The following is a 17816-nucleotide window of genomic DNA, read 5'->3' as shown; positions in this document are numbered from 1 at the left end:
TACCTGTTCACCTTGGGTAATTTCTTCTAGTCTTTCTTCCAGCTCACAGATCCGTTCTTCTGTATCCTCTACTCTGCTTTTGAGTCCCTCTAATGAATTTTTCATTTCTAGTATTGTATTCTTCATTTCTGATTGGTTCTTTTTTATATCTTCCATTTCTTTGTTGACATTCTCACTGAGTTCATCTATTCTTCTCCCCAGATCAGTGAGCATCCTTAACACTCTTAGTTTGAACTCTCTGTCAGGTAGGTTGCTCATTTCTGTTTCACTTAGTTCCTTTTCTGGGGTTTTGTCCTGTTCCCTTACTTGGAATGTATTCTTTTGCCTCCTCATTTTGCCTCTTTCCCTGTGCTTGTGTCTACGTATTGGGTAGGTCAGCTACGTCTCCTGCTCTTGGATAGGTGACCTTATGTAAGTGATGCCTTAGGATGCTTCCAGTGTGCTTCCCTCAGTTCTCAATGTTCCAGGGGTGGCCCCTATGTGGGCTACGTGTGTCCTTCTATTGTGGCCTATTAGCTCTCCCTATAGGCGCCCAGGGAGGCTGAGTTATGCTCCTGGCCAGCTGTTGTAATACTCAGCTGCTTGTAGTTGTTGTGGGCCCTTCAGTCTCTTTATCAGGTGTGGGGAGCCCCAGTACAGTTGGCTGTAAGTTCTAATACCACATTTGTGTTGCAGTATTTCTTTTAAGTGAGTAGGCCCCCAGTGTGGCAGGTTGTTAGGCTCAGGGCCTTACAATTGCTGTAAACCTCTAGCCTATTAGGTCTCTTGTCAGATCTCTGGGGATTGCAGCTGGGTGGGGCTGGCCTCAGGCACAGGAGCACCCAATTGTTTCAGGCTTTGGAAGGTGGGGCAAACCTCCTATGTGGGTCTTTGAGAAGCACAAGTCTTCTGCAGCTGACAAGCCCTGTTGCCCACAGGTCCACACACACAGTCAACACAGTCCTGCCCCGTGTGAGTGCCCCGACCTCCCCAAGCGGACCCAGTCTCTCCACGGCGGGAGCCCCACACACTCCGCCACCACCCCACACTCTCCACCCGCTCCTTGTGCACACCCTGCCCCGCTCAAGTCAGCTCAGTTGCCAGGCTGCAGAGAATCCAGTCACCAATCTATGCAGGCCCACACGTTGCCTGAGGGTTTGTTGTTGGGTGGGGCCAGTCTCTAGGGTGGGCTGCCTGCCCTGGCTGAGCTGGATTAAATTGGTGCTCTAGCGGGTGGAGCAGACCCTGGGCTAGCAGGCCTCAGGGAGAACTCCAATGGCGTCTGTGTCAGCACGCTCACACCAGGCCACAACAAAGGCCGCCGCCAATGTCCCAGTCCCTGGAGAGGTCTCACCCCTCACCGTGATGCACGCAGGGCCTATTAGGTGAGTCTCTTGTCACCGAAGCACTGTGTACCTTTCTTTCTGGTGATTTTAGGATGCTTTCTGGAACGGGTGGGTTTGTGCATGGGCCCTTTAAGAGCCAGTTTTAGTTTCTTTGTGAACCGGGTTTTCTGGGGGTGCTCCCCAATGCTTTAGTAGCAGGCAAAGTCAGATATTATGCCGCTGGTGTCGATTGTGCTGGGTCCACAAAATGCTCACAGCGGGGATGCTCCCCGGCTCAGGGCCCCGCGCCTCCAGGGAGGCTGCGTACCTGTGCGCTGCTCCAGGCGGCCGTGACGCTGGCGGCTTGTGACGGCGGCGTTTTTCCTCTCCAGAAGGGAGTCTCTGCCTCTTCCACCTCAGTTAGGATTGTCCGTTGTTGCAGGAGTTCCTCTTATCCAGTTTTCAGTTCTGTCTCAGGGGTAATTTTTCCACGAGTAGTTGTAAATTGGCTGTGTCCACGGGAGGAGGTGAGTTCAGAGTCTGCCTACGCCGCCATCTTGACTCCGCCTCCAGGTCATTCCATTTAAAAAGAAAGTTGGCTACTCCAGATTTTTGTATGTGTTAGGAACCTATTTGGAATGATTGAAATGACAGTTACGTTTAAGTCACTCCAAGGGTCTGGCTTTAGTACTGTTTGGAAAAGAGAGTAGTTTGTTTAATTGAAATTTCTCTGTCTGTTATGACTTCCCATGTCAAAGCAACTAAGTTTACATTCAGTGGCAGTTGTTGAGCTTGGAAGTAACAAAATGCTTGAGTCGTTACAGTACACACGTGGTGACCGTGGGCAGCAGTCTGCCAAAACAGCTCTGATCAGCATCATGCACACTCCCTGACGTGTGCAGAAAAAACCCCCGGACAGAAAGAGAATTATTTCAAATATCAGGGTTTCCCACATTGGTCCTTCTCTACCTTAAGGGAAAGAAGCGGGTGTAAAGACATCTGGAAAGCTTTCATAAAGTGAGATTTTACTTATCTACCTCTGGGTAGATAGTTTTAATTTCAAACTCTTTAACTATAAGGGGAATACATTTGCTCATCACTCTATGGAGCACTGTAGCAGACAGGAAGGGCAAGACCTATTACAAATAACAGCCCAATGTGGCTGAATCGTCCACATGTTGAAAGTGAAGATTTTTTTAAACTGGAGAATGCAAGGGTGCCTAAGAGACTTATTTATGTAGTAGTGGATATTAAACCTAAGCCCTTCTGTCCATTCTGTGGTGTGAATTGGAGAACATTTTCCTGTTTTTCCATCTGGATCTGTTTGCTGTGCTAGATCATTGACATGACTTTAATACAAAGGAAGAATATATATATATATATATTTTTTTTTTTTTTTTTTAAATACAAGGAAAAAGAAGTTTGAGGCGGGACCTGCAATTAGGATATGTGGAATAAGGGTTCCTCTTCTTTTTAGCTCTTCAGTCTTTTGTTGTATCTGAAGGTTTTACTTTTGTGCTGATTTGGGAATTTTGTGCTTGCTTTTTTGTATATCTTCTTTGATTGTCTTAAGCTTTAGAGTTTTTGCAACTGTTACAGATTTATTGCTAGCCATGCATGCTGAGAGCTATTGGACTAGACCAGAGATTCTCAAAACACTGGTGTACAAGGAAAAGAACAGAAAATGTGAGAAAAAATTTCTTTGATAAATAGAGGTGACTGTCGCTGAGCAATCTCAAATATAAGGAAGAGCCTTTAGCTGTCGAGCTCCACGCCTTGCATGCTGGCGTCTATTGCTCGGGGGAAGAGTTGCTGACAACACTTTGGGAAACTTAGAAAATGTATGCACGGAATTTTAGCAAGATAGATTTTGAAGTGCTTTTGAAGATATGAATTATTTAAGAAGAGCACAGACTGTGGGGAAAAAAATCTAAAGGTGAACTTTAATTTTCTACAAATGACCTGGAAATTACAGTCTGTTGTAAATTGCTTTCTGGAAATATATATATATTTGAAACAAATTCCCCACCTTCCAATCTGATACAAACTTCGGTCATTCTACCTAGAATTACTACTATTGGTTCTCTAATTACATGCAAAAAACAAAATGGAGTGAAAAGTTCAGAACTGCTGAAAAACCTTATAGCTTGAGTCTCTAAAATGTTCTAGGTTGTTTTAATGGAAAGCCAGGATAAAAGTTCCCATGAATGAGCATTTGTTGGCTTCATCTCCCTACTGTTGACCAAATTCCTTATTTTCTTCAGGAAAACTTTGTCTCCTGCTTGTTAGTTTTCTTTAGTTATTGTGTTTTTGGTTGTGGAGGGGGAGGAAAAATTCAACGACATAGTACTCTGCCAGGTCACCAATAGCTTAGAAGAAGCCACGTCATTTGGGAGTTTCTTGCTGGGTTGACCTCAAGAATTCCTGAATTTACAGAATCATTTCAGGCAAACTCCACTATTCTAGAAATGGCTCGCCTGCATTATTCCATTTCTTTTGATTTTTACTATCAGGAGTGTGCACTATATAGTTAACAAGTTATGGTTTCTTTTCTATTTACATGGACTTCAGTGCATTGTAGTATACGTTCCCCACAGTGGAACAATTTCCAGATGGCCTATATATTGTCAATTGCTGTAATGGTATTTTTTTCCCTAACATGAGTTAGCAGTAACCTTTTTAAAAAGAAGGTGGGAACACACAAAAAGTGTGTCTTTAGGCACTCATTTTGGTGACTATCCCATCCTCCCTCTTCAGAGGTGACTCATACACTTATCTAGTAGAGATGGCAGAAAAGCAAAAATTAGAAATAGTTATCTCAGAGAAGCAAAGAGAAAAAAGAACATCTACCATATAGAGGCTTTTGCAATTTCCCTTGGGATGCCAACAGAGAAGTGGAAGAAAGAACATCTAGAAGAAGAAAGAGATCTCTTACTTGATCCCTGTGGGTGGCTTCTGTTTCCAAACTCTTTAATTTTAAAAAGAATTACCTTAGTCTATGTTTGACATTGATGGAGGAGAAAAGGGCATCCAGTTCTAGTTTTATATGTATAAAACCATTTACTTTCTCTTTTCTCATCTTTCCTTAAACCCAAACATAATTTTGACTTTATGTAATTTTTGTTTCATTATAAAAAGGAGCACATAATATATAATATATGAAATAAGTTGCTTTTCATTTTAACTGGCACTGTCAATTTTATTTTTAATTATTATTTGGTTGACATATTAATGATAATGTTTTAGTTTTATATTACTTAGAAACTTACAAATTACTTTTTTAAGAAAGTGTTTCACAATTGTAGGCTAGTTTTGTGGTATGTCAAAATTCACTGAAAGAAAATGAGAAAATTGAAAAAAATCTTTGTTATAAGTCATTTGCAACCAAATACGAAGACTTTCCAAATATTGTCTCAGAGACACATTTGTGGTGACAATAGTAGAGGTGACATAGGATAACAAATGTCTAGTCATTTAAAGGAGATAGTCCCATCGACTCTAGGTAGGTCTGTTTGTTAAATTGTTTTCTTCTTCATTATAAATTTTGTAGATTGTTCATTTAGTTTTTAGAGAGGACGATATGGCCACATATCTCACTTAGAATGTACGTGTTTATGAAACTATATGGCACTACGTTTGAAGAGGTGTGATCCTTCTTTTTAAAGAGCAGTCTTCTAAGACCATTGTCGCTGCAGCAATCAATTTATACCACTAGGGGTCAGTCTACATGAACAGATATTAATATATATCACTAGGTGTCCAATTTTAGGACAGTGTTATCATTGGATTTCATGCAGTGTTTTGTCATTGTGGGATAGAAGAATCTCCTTGGACACTTACATGGTGATATACAGCTTCTTGCAGCTTGAATTTTCTAGATACACTCTTGACGGGGCATTTCTCGTAGGATTTCAGCATGTAGCTTAGCCGGTTTTTTCCCTTAGCTAGTTCCTTTCTCTTCTGTCTGATGTCAATTCAGAGCTTTCATCTAATTTAAATGCAGGAACAAGAGAATGGCCGACAACAACAGAATCGGAGGTCAGGGTCTTCCCAAAACCTTTATGAAAACTGTTCACGGGATAACTGGATTTGGGGTGTGACTGACACGTGGGAGATATATATGAGAGTGACATTATAACTATGATGCCTTATCTAATTGCTGGTTTCTGTTATTTTTTTTCAAGTTTCCTCTGGGTTTTGGAAGACATTGAGGCCCGTCTTCCCCACTGCACCATAAGTTCTGCTTAGATAGGGGCTATATCCTACCATTCTTTATCTTTCCAGTTCTTAGCACGTAGTTTGACACATACCTGGCACTGATTGTGTTTTTTGAACTGAACTGAACTCAGTAAATACTAATATGCCGGAATGACATACTGCATCGTTGTTTTTATTGGCAGAGAAATGTTAAACGTCGATGAAAATACCCATGTGATGATGGCCAAAAATATCATGACCCATTCTTCTTTTTCTTCATGAAGAAGGAGAAGAATAAGTAATTGGGACAATTTGGAACTCCTAGCAAGCTAATAACTGTTCTTAGTAAAGAAAAATGCCTCTAATTTTTAGGCAAAACTCAGAAATATTCTCATGTCTTTCCCCGAGGAGGGCATTCCCATTAGTTTGGAGACAACAATGCTTATTTCTCAGAATAAACATCTTTTCTATTTGTTCTGCTTCATGTTAAGTTTAACATCACACTGGCCATATGAGAAAATTAGTTTAAATTCGTAGAATCCAGCTTTTGGGTGGAAAGGAACTTGTTCATTTAGCTGGCATCACTGTGCTTTGCAGAAAATTTTTCACTTTTAAGCAGAATGAGTACCAAAGTTTGTTAAAAGGGTGATGGCTTTAGTTATTATACTAAATTATATAATATATATATGTATATATGTAAATTAGACTATAACTAGATTGTAGACTTCTTATACTATGATTGAAGATGAGGTTCAACTGGTGCCCACTGGGAGTCGCTGTGCGGCTGTCACAGCTGAGGAGGCCCCCACACCGTCCACACCAGTCTGCTGGGCTACCAGGGAGATAGCACACTCATCTCTCCCCCAGCCACTGGCATTCCTCCACTTGCCAACGGGGAGTTGTTAAGTGCCCGCAGAGACTGGGTGCTGTGTTACATTAGGCAGCGTAGTGAGAAGAAGCTGCCTGTGTAGCTAGCCACGTTTCCCCGTCCCCACCCCCAACCCTAAGCAAAGCTCTGTAAATCTCTTTTATGATTTATGTTTCATTTATTATTATTTCTACACTTATTTATGAGATTTTTGTTTTTCCTACTATTGATTCTTGAGAGAGAAGTCTGCATTTTTATTTTGTAATTGTTTATCCCATTGGCTGGTATGTAGTAGATCCTTATCACATGTTTGTTGAGTGACTGGATGCTATGTCGGTTATTTCCTCTTGTTCTTTTTATTTTGCTGTGATTTCTGGCTGACTGCACCTCTGCCTGGTTATTGCCACCTTCCCTGCCTCACTCTCTGCTCAGTATCCCCTAATGCTATTGCAGCAATGAAATGGTTACAGAGGAACAATTTTCTTTTATGTCAATTATTCCTCCTCCTTTGTTCTGCTGTAATGGTTTAGAGGTCTTGTTTACACCACATCAAAAATGAATGACATCAGCTGTCAAAGGCAGCATTACCAGTCTCACTTTTGTAAGTGGGGATTAGAATTGAACCATGTGTATGAAGAGTTGTATGGTGTTGGAAAACAGCATTAAGTACTGGAAAGACTACTAAGTCATGAGAGGGAAATCTACATTTTAGTTTCATATTTTTCACCAATGAACAATTTCAATATAGAAAATTATATTAATTCTCATAACTTCCCTTTCTCCATTTGTAAAATCCATTTAAATTCTATTACATGCCAAGTAGGGACCAGGTGATGTCCTAGGTGTTGAGGGAAGTACAGGGATGAATTAAGCAGAGCCTGATGCCCTAAAAGGCTGACTGTGGAGTTTTTGGTGGAAGCTAGAAATAACATAGAAAAAAAATGGAACTTTAAAGGCAGCACTTAAGTGCCAAATAAGTGGAAGAGACCATGGGAATTTAGACAGTGAGTGATTCCATTTAGATTAGATCTGTCATAATTGGCTTCGGAAAATTGGATTTTGCCTTTGGCTTTGAAGGATTGAGACACACATTCCCTGGAATGGAGAGCAGAGGATATTTTGAGGTGAGATGTTCAGGTGTTCAGGTATGTGTTGTCAATAATGAGGGAAATTTATGTCTAAAGAGGAGAACACGTGTAGTGGAAAGTAGGAAAAACTATTAAAGAGGTAGTGAGCCCATTTTGTAAAGTCTGTATGTCTAACCGGGAGTTTCGGGACCATATGGATCATGCTTAAAATTGGGTCTCGACAGTCACTCCTCATTTTATACCCTCCTCTTCTTGCTACAACAGCTGCGTGTTCTCTGTTGGTACTACATCTGCAGTTCCTTATCCAGTAGTTTTTTCCTGACACTGTTATTACTAATGATACAAGTCTACATATTGCCAGAGGGTCTCAACTTTCTTGCAGAAAAGTTGGCATTTCATCCAAAAATCCTTTTTTGCCTTTGCAGATGGCAACTGCTGGAACACATGAGGCCTGAAGGTGACCCAGCGTTTGGGCACCTGAATGGTTACAAAGAGAGCAGATAGCTCCCAGTCATATCGTGGGTTTTCAGTTTTCCCTTGGCTTCCATTTAAAAAAAATATTCTCCAGGAAAACTTTCTGCCAGACTAGGAGCCACAGATGCTGAGCTTGTGTGACAGAACATTGAGGCCCTTGAGAAGAAATTGGTGGCAGGAAAAGTTCTTGTTGAATTAATTAAATTAAATTTACATCTTTAAATATTTTAATCATGTAAGTAGAAATGGTAAGTAGAAATGTGTGCTTAGAGCATACTTAGTAATATAATTCTATTCCTATTCTGTTCATTCTTTTCTTACCTTCTTTCTTTCATGCTGTGTTTAAGGACTGCCAAGTCAGGGGAACAACCCTGTATTCCCATAAATGAGAACCAACCTTTATTCCTATAACTGCATAAAGACTTCTGTTCCTGTTAATGCCAATAGATTTTTAGTCCCATTAAGGGAAATGGATCTTTATTTTCACGAATGTTGTAGAATGAGAAGGCTGGTACCTCACAGGTAATAAAGATCAGACAAGCTGATTAAATGAAGAAAACCATAAAGAAAACAATTGATTTATGGTATTGATTTTTTTGTTTGCCAAAAAAAGTCTCCATAATTAATTTTTCTCCCATGGGAGTAATAGCGAAGGAACTTATGGAAAATATGTGTGTGTGTGTGTGTGTGTGTGTGTGTGTCTGTCCGTCTGATTTCAGACTACGAATTGTATTATTTTATAGAATTACCTCATATACCCTGAACTCTCACTTACCTATAAAGCAGATTGTTAAAGCTACAAAAGGAGGCCAGCCTGGTGGTGTAGTGGGTAAGTTCACGTACTCCACTCAGTAGCCCGGGTTTCACAGGTTTGGATCCCAGACGTGGACCTACACACTTCATCAAGCCATGATGTGGCAGCATCCCACATATAAAAAGGGAGATGGGCCCAACTGTTAGCTCAGGGCCAATCATCTTCAGGAAAAAGAGGAGGATTGGCAACAGATGTTAGCTCAGGGCTAATCTTCCTCACCAAAATAAAATAAAATAAAGCTACAAAAGGAGATCAACCACAATTTTTAAAGCTACAAAAGGAGATCAACCACAACTTTTAAACTAACAGCTGGAAGAGGTGAATAGAGCACCTGTACAAACATCTTACTGCACATCAGGAGGACTGGTAAGGGGCAGTGTTAATTCTGTGTCTACCCCAGCCTGGTAGGATGATTGGCAAGAAAATCTCAACAGGTGTATACCATTTAACTAAATAGATATTTTTATAGATTTTAACTCTCTCTTGATTTTTGAAAATAGATTAATGTAAATAAATTTTTGTAGTAAATGGGTCCCTAAATAATTGTGTGAAATTGATTTTCAAAATTTAATTACCATGGGAGTGTACCAAAAATAGTTTCCTGTTAAAAAAATTGCAGAGATTGTTTTTGATAATTAACCTTTTTAATATTGCAGATAACCTTTATGTATATAAAATGTAAACTATATTTAGTAATCTTGAATTGTTCATATATGAAGATCTCTTAAAATTGATCCAATATGCAACTTCCCTCTGTTTGGGATTAATAACAGACGCACTTACAGCCTTTCTTCAGAATGACACTGGGAGCATACTTATTGGTGAGCTTGACCTAAACGTTGAGCTAAGAGAACAGAGTGGGTCTGCAGGCCATCAAAACAATCAAATTAAAATTAAACAGTTTGGTCAGTAACAAAGATGGTTATTTTTAAATAAACACATTCAGCTATTACAGGAATTTTCACTTTAAATAAAAGTTTTGAATGGTGTGTGGCTGAGGCTCTGTAAATACAACCAGAAAACACAATACAAAAACAATCAAATGGACAAGTGAGATAAATCCATGAAGTTATTGGACTAAATTTTAAAAAACGATGGGAGAAATACCTAAGATATTTTCATCTCTGTTCCTTCAAAATAACTTATTGAACATGGATTATGATTTATATCTGTGTTTTTAATCTGCCTCTTCCCCGACACTTGTCTCTCATCACGTTCGAGTGGTAAATCTTATCATATGAAACGATAAACTGAATGAACAAAATGGTGGTAAATGTAAACTGAGCTCATCTATCACCATTTGGTCTTGGAGCAGAAGAAAAGTTATCTTATACATAAACAGTCATTTGTCCTCAAATATTCCCTAGATAAATAGAGAATGGCAATTTTTAGGTCATATCTCTTTGAGAGCATAAAGGAATTTCCTTTTTTGAAAAGATACATTTTTCTATAGAGTCATGAAAAACCAGAATGAGAGTGCTTTAGAAAAGGAAACTAGGAAATAGGGAATCAGAAAGAACCTTAGAATTATCTAATGACCAGCACGTCTCCCTCGACACATGGATGGGGAAACTGAGCCACAGAGAGAGATAAGCACAGGCTTGTCAACTTTTTTCTTTTAACTTTTTATTATAAACATATTTTAACATGCATAAAAGTAAAATGAATACTATAGAACTCTGCTATCCAATGTGGTAATCACTATCCATATGTGGCTATAGAGCACTTCAAAGGTGGCTGGTGACACATGTTGAAATGATAATATTTTGGATGTATTGATTTAAATAAAACATATTTTAAAATGACTTTCACCTATTTCTTTTTACCTTTTTAAGTGTGGCTACTAGAAAATTTGAAATTACATTTGATGCTCACATTATATTTTTCTTGGACAGCGCTGGCATAGACTCCCCATTACCTGAACCCACTTGACTGATCATCAACTCATGACTCACCTTGTTCCCTTCATACGCCATGCACTTGAGAACCGTCTGGTCAACAGGTCAACAGGTCTGGGGTCCCAGACTTGGCAGGAACACCTGCTCACTGGCTCTGCTCTCTCACTACTGTACTTGTAAACTGAAGACTCTGTAGGGGCCAGTTTTACTATCTCCTAATTATTTAGGATTACATTTCTGAGCTTTACTGACTGACAGGTTGATAATGCATTCATTCATTTCCTTTACAGGCTATTATTTTAATTTAATTGATAAAGATTCTTGGATCGAATTCTCCATTTGCTTTACTAAGTACAGTGGACTCACTCTTAAGTCACTGCCGATTCCTGTAAAATGCCCGTCACCTAAGGACAACAAAGGACTCAGTGTCTTCTCAGCTGTGCTTCTTATCTATATTTTTCATGCAAAGTTTCATTATTCTCATAAAATAGATGTTATAAAAGCATAATTGTCCAATAATCAATAAATGTATCCATTGAATATTTACTTTGTAAAAACTCAGTGTGACACACCCACACCCACACTCACAAACACACACTACATCATTCAGGGCATTAGTAGTCTCGGGGTGGGGAGAGAGAGGAGGAAACATAAGCGTGTTTCTGGACCTTCTGGACCCAAAGTGTCAGGAGAGACAAAGCAGAAACGTCTAGAGATCAGCAGAGGCTGACCCATGGGGGCAGGTTTTCCATTTACCCTTTTCCTTCAGTGATGACTTTTTTTTTCTTTTTTTCTTTTTTGTGAGGAAGATCAGCCCTGAGCTAACATCTGTCGCCAATCCTCCTTTTTTTGTTGAGGAAGACTGGCCCTGGGCTAACATCTGTGCCCATCTTCCTCCACTTTATATGGGATGCCGAAACAGCATGGCTCTACAACTGGTGCATCGGTGCGCGCCTGGGATCCGAGCTGCATGCACTTAACTGTTACGCCACTGGGCTGGCTCCAGTGATGACTTCTTGAATCAAAGAGGAAAACATTTTGTTAAAACTATTTATTATAACAATATGCTATTTAAGGGGATATTTACAATATTTTATTTTAACAAACATAGTTGTGTACTTTGGATATATATGTCATTAACAGAATCTATTTAATATGTTTTTTAACTTAATTACAAATTCGTCTTAACTCCCACATTTCCATTTTGAAGACCTGAAAGGGCTTTATTGCAGAAAATCTGCCAGTTTGAATTGTTCCTTTTACCTGAAGTCAAAACTTAGGGCAGCTGTCTGCCGTTTTGCTGGAACTCCCAAGTGCCATTTACCTCCCGGGGTGATCAGCTGGAAGCGAGGGTGGCTACTTGTAGGCTATCTTCTGTGTGCCCTATAGGTCCACATCCACGTGTTTCTGGCCCTGGGAAGCTGACCTGTAGGGACTATGTCACCTGGCTCTCTTGCCCTCTGTCCCTTGGTTAGGTGAGGACAGTGGGGAACACCAGCGGGAGATAGGAAACAGGGAGGAGGGTAGGCTTGGGGATCTATTCCGCTTGCTCTCTTCCTGTAGGGTTGCTGAAAGCAGCTGCTGTCCACCCAGCCCCTCCATCTCTGGGTTTTGGCCCCCACTCACTCCCCTGCAGACCTAGGGCTGCTAACACCCTCCTCTTAAAAGGCCAGGGTACTGCCTTCTCCCTGCTGAGTTTTCCACCCCGACCACACATTTGTAAAATGCTGTTATTAAACTCCCCTCAAACTATCTGAACTTGAATGTGCCATCTGTTTCCTGTGGGATCCTGAGAGTGTATGAGCATCTCATACACCTGGCTCTTCATGTTAGAATTCTAGTGTGACCCTGGGTACCTCAGCATTCTCACCTCAGAAGCGGGGTTTCTTCTTGGAAAAGAAATTGGCTGTTACTGGAGCCTCTGGGACATTGAGCAAAGGCTATAGCGCAAAGATTTTCTCACATTCCTTTCTACCTAAATAATAAAATGTATGCTTCTCTGGAATGAAATATAGAACTGACATTCCAGAATATACTTGAAAACTAAACAGTTCTTCGAGGTATACTTGCAATTAAACTAAGGAATGAGGTGGCAGCTGCAGCCCTGAAGTCAAGGCATTTGGACTTGACTTTGAATTGACACCACAGGCGCGTTTGGCCTCTGGTCGCCGGCAACAGCCTTAAGTCCTGGTGCACTTATGAGCTTCAGGTTTCTCATAAGCATTTCCTTCAAAGCGGTGGCTTGATTTGCTCTGTGGTTTTTGTCAAGTGCATATTATATCAAAGGATAAGTGTTTGCCAAAGCCTTTCTTCAGCGACAAAAAGGGGAGTTCTGTTTGAAGGAAGTCAAGCTGCCCTGACTGGATCCCACAGGGAAAATGAAAGCAATGACTGATTTCCTGTCACTCTGTTGTTGTTGTTTGTATCCTTCAAATATTTTAATCAACATGAAAGGACTTGTTGTACTGTGAGACGGGCACAATTTGAGAAAGCCATTTAGGGGCCGCCAAATAGATTTGCTGCTGGTAAAGTTGTATTTGTCTGTGGTGTCAAAGACCAGATTTATGGGAGATGATTATGCCAGAATGCCAGGCACAGAAGGATGGTCAGGAGATTATTTTCCAAATGGATTTCTCCGCTGCAGATTCTTGGTATGCATTATGTACGTTTAAAGAAACAAGACAGATTATAAAGGCTGTTTTCTGTCTAGTTACAATGTAGCATTGAGATGTAATTGTGATATAAACTCTGTAAATTCTATATTGGCATATAGCTTAATGACTCAGTAATTTTTTGAAATTGACAATTAAAATTATTTTATTAATGATCTACATTTTATAGTATGAGTTCATCTTAATTTATTGCTGTGCATTATTTTCTTGATTTCTGTGAAATATATATATATATTTACATAACATAGGCCCTTAGTACGTGTTTGTTCAAGGAATGAATGGTGGGATCTTTCAAGCACATGTATTTTCTTAATTGTGACCCTTTAAAGATTCTGACTATTGCAGTTACGGAATGATGCTTGTGCCCTGAAGAAACAAAGAAAAAATACACCATCATCATTGTGTTTATTATAATTTATAATTTCCAGTAAGGAAATTAACTACATAGAGTATTGTTACTCAAATGAAGCAAGTTTCAATTTCCATATTGTCAGTGTTTGGGGCAAGAGAGAAATGTGGCATTATACATGCTCTCTCAAAAGGCTGAAATCTGCACCCCTTCATGAGGGCAAAAAAGTGGAGAATACCACTTCTACTCTGTATTTCTTTTTGTTCAATCTTTTCATGTTCTTATTTTTTTATCTCTTTTTTGCCCTATACTTTCTTTTCTTCCTATCTTTTTTTTAAAATTATACAAGAAGTTAAGTTAACCATCTTCCTCAGTGTATGGGACATGCTTAACGCTGCTATGAGCAAGGTCCCTCTCCTATTTTATTTATTGGTGCATTTTTTTATTCCTATTGTTCACCCCCTTCTCCACAAAAGACAACCATAATGTGTATCTTCTTGTTCTTACGTTCTTATAAAATATGTATTGCTATTTCACATGCACCTATTTTTAATTTATATAAATGGTACTGGAATAGATCTTATCCGTGTTTTTACCCTTTTCACTCATAAGTATGTTTTAAGACTTCTTTGTGGCTGTGTAATATAGCCACTATGTGTGCATCACCCTGTGTTACCTGCCATTTCCTCAGTCTTACTCATGCTGTCTACAGGCCCCTATTCAACCCCACATGTGGTCCTATATTCAAAGCTACGTGATCCCATGGACCTATGTGAGGAGGCTTACCACATATACACGTGAACAGGGTTGCTGGGTTGTAGGTTATATATATCTTTAATTTAAATAAGTATTACCACATTGCTCTCTGAATGTCTATGCCAGTCCATGTCCTGACCTCCAGTTCCTGAGGGTTCTCATGTTCCCACAAGCCTGCCAACACTTGGCATTACTTAGCTTGCTAATTTTTGTCAGTATGAATATAAAATATCCTGTTGTTTTAATGTGCATTTTTCTGATTACTGAGAGTTTGAAAGTCTCTTCATGTGTTAGCTGGCCTTTTAGCCTACCTCCTCTGTAAATTGCTGAAACACGTACTTTGCCTAGTTTTCAGTTGGGATTTTTGATTTTCTCAATATAGTCTAGGTATTAGAACCTTGATCATTTTAGATGTTGAAAACTTCAATCTTCCATTTTTCTCTGATCTTCATTTATGGGATCCTTCCTTGAGCAAAACCCTCGAGTTCGTGTGATAAGTTGTGTCTATGTTGTGTGTGTGGTTCTGGGGTTTGTTTAAGCAGCCGTTCCCACCAGGATGTCCCCTTGTTCTTCCGTATTGCCTATTATTACCTTTCTAGTTTGACATTGAGGTATTTGAGTCCTTACTGTATTGGGAGTCCACACTTACATGTGGCATAGAGGGAGATTGCTGCAGACTGAATATCGTGTTCCCTCCCCCCAAATTCCTGTGTTGAAATCCTAACCTCCAACCTGACGATATTTGGAGGTGGGCCTTTGGGAAGTGATTATGTTATGAGGGTGGAGACCTTATGAGTGGGATTAGTGTCCTTACAAAAGAGGCGGCAGAGAGCTCCTTCACCCCTTTCACCAGGTGAGAACTCAGTAAGCAGGTAGTTGTCTATGAACCAGGAAGCAGGCCCTCACCAGACACTTGATCTTGGACTTCCCAACCTCCAGAACTGTGAGAAATAAATTTCTGTTGTTTACAAGTCATCCAGTCTCTGGTCTGTTATAGCAGCCTGAACGGATGAAGACAGAGATCCGGTTTATTTTTCTCCCATAGTGTCATTTTCCTCTACTCCATCCATTAGACAGCCTGCCAGTTGCCCGTTGGTTGTGCTGCCATCTTTATCATATATTTCTGCTCATGGGCCTCTGTCTGAGCTCTCATTTTCCTACATCGGCTCATTGCCTATTCTTATGCCAATACCATACTGCCACTGCAATATTGATTTTAGTGAAGGATGTATAGTATGAACTAACATCTGATATGCCAAATTTCCCTTTTTTCTCTTCTATTTTATACAGACTTTGCTATTTGTGGACCTTTGTTTTTCATATACATTTAGAGTAAATGTTTAAAATTTCTCAAAAATTCTTACTGGATTAGGATTGCACTGAATTTAGAGGCAAAATTTGATATCTTTATATTTTTAACTTATCTCACCCAAGGACATGGTATATCTTTCCATTTATTCAGCTCATCTAGGCCCAACATTAGAGCTTTAAAATTTCGTCAGTCTTGAGTACTTGTGTTTAGAATAATTCCTAGAAACTTATAGTGTATAGGTGGTATCTCATTTTTGTTATATTTTCTAATTATTATTATTTGTATAAAGAGATGCTATTGAATTTTGCAATTTGATTTTATATCGGGAAACTGGTCAATTTATTTTTTAGTTCAAATAGTTCGGTCTATTGATTTTGTTGATTGTCCTGCAGGATGACCATCCACCATAGTGCGGATATTTACTAGAATTTCTTTCTGGCTGGTTACAGATGTATTTTCTCTTTTTCTGTTCTTTAGTTCTAGCTTTCTAGATTACAAATGTTATCAAGGTATTTGATAATGCTGAATTTATAAAATTTTTACAACAATCACTTCTATCTTCTTATTTCAATACTTTCTTCAATATTGTTTTCAAGGTGGTTTTAATATGGCAAAATACTCAAGCCTTTACAGGCTTGAAAAGATTTTTTATTGTTCTCTAATATTTAAATGATAATATGGCTAGATATAAAATTCTTACATTAAATTTATTTCCCTTCAATACCATAAAGCATGAAGCATTGCTGCAGAGGAGGCTGCGGTGAACTGATTCGTATCCTTTTATAGATGATCTGCTTTTCCTCTTGGGAAGCTTTTGGAATTCTTCTCAGCTTTGGTATCATAACACTATACTATCATAATAGTGTGTCTAGAAGTAAAGTTTTTTGTTATCTGTTTTCTTTGTTACTCTGAGGACTTTCAATCTGGGATCATTCATCTTTCTTTAACTTTAGAAAATTTATCTTCGTTGTTTCTTCTTTCGTTTTTTACCTCTTCTATTTCAGAGACTCCCACCATCTGCATGTTGGCACTAGAACTCTCCATATCTCCTTATTTTTATTCTATATTTTATATCATTTTAGTTTCTCTTGCTACTTTTTTTTTTTTTTTTTTTTTTGTGAGGAGATCAGCCCTGTGCTAACATTCGCCAATCCTCCTCCTTTTTTGCTGAGGAAGACGGCCCTGGGCTAACATCTGTGCCCATCTTCCTCCACTTTATATGGGACGCCGCCACAGCATGGCTTGCCAAGCAGTGCGTCGGTGCGCGCCCGGGATCCGAAGCAGCGAACCCCGGGCGGCCGCAGCGGAGCGCGCGCACTTAACCGCTTGCGCCACCGGGCTGGCCCCGTACTTTTTTTAAGATTGTCAAAGTCTAATTTCCTGCTCAGTAATTTATTCTTAAACTGTGTCCATTGTGCTGTTTATTCAATCTTTTCTTTTTTCTTTCAACTATTATTGTTCTTAGGCCTATTTGATCAGTTCTTCAATTCTTGTTCTCATTTGATATTGCTAGCATCTTCCTTCCTATATTTAAGTATATTCATAATGCTTTAATTTTTTTCTCTGTTCAGCTTTAATTCATGTATGTTCAAGTCATTGTTTTTTTCTTTCTTAGTGGTTATACTTGTTCTGTCTTGTGAGCACATTATCCTATGAGGTTATCAACTACTCTGCCTCATAATGTGTATTGGAAAACACTGAGGACTAAACATTAATTTGTGTTTCTCCTGGTAAATTTTGGGCAACGGAAGGGGAAGAAGCTCAGGGTGGAGAATTTCAGGCACTATAGAACCACCATTGTTCACTCTTGCTTATCATCATCAGATGAGGACACTGATGATAAGACCACTTATTTATCCTCAGACCACTCCTGTGGTTAGAGACTCACTTTAAATTCTTGGAAAGAAAAGGAGAAGGCAGTGTCCTTAGCTGTAATCCACTAGCCCTGGGGATAGGAAGGCATTACAGAATGGATGCTGGAAGGCAGAAGGCCAGCTTGGATCCATTTGAATCCACATTTCACCCCACAGGGCTTTTGCAGCCCCTGAGATTAGTCTGTGGATGTCGGGGGCCTAGGCTGTTAA

The 17816-nt window shown here is 39.5% G+C and overlaps 1 long non-coding RNA gene across 1 annotated transcript in view; it reads left to right on the top strand.

Annotated features, from left to right (window-relative positions):
- Nucleotides 1-1119: 1119 nt before the first annotated feature.
- Nucleotides 1120-17816, top strand: part of LOC147913491 (uncharacterized) — a 52689-nt gene continuing 35992 nt past the window's right edge. The window contains exon 1 of the long non-coding RNA XR_015548690.1: nucleotides 1120-1364. This is a non-coding gene — a long non-coding RNA (uncharacterized LOC147913491). The remainder of the gene's footprint in view (nucleotides 1365-17816) is intronic.

Source organism: Ceratotherium simum, chromosome 27 (genome assembly GCF_057802395.1).
Source record: "Ceratotherium simum simum isolate JZ-2026a chromosome 27, ASM5780239v1, whole genome shotgun sequence".
NCBI lineage: Eukaryota > Metazoa > Chordata > Mammalia > Perissodactyla > Rhinocerotidae > Ceratotherium > Ceratotherium simum.
This window is presented reverse-complemented; position numbering and strand designations above follow the sequence as displayed.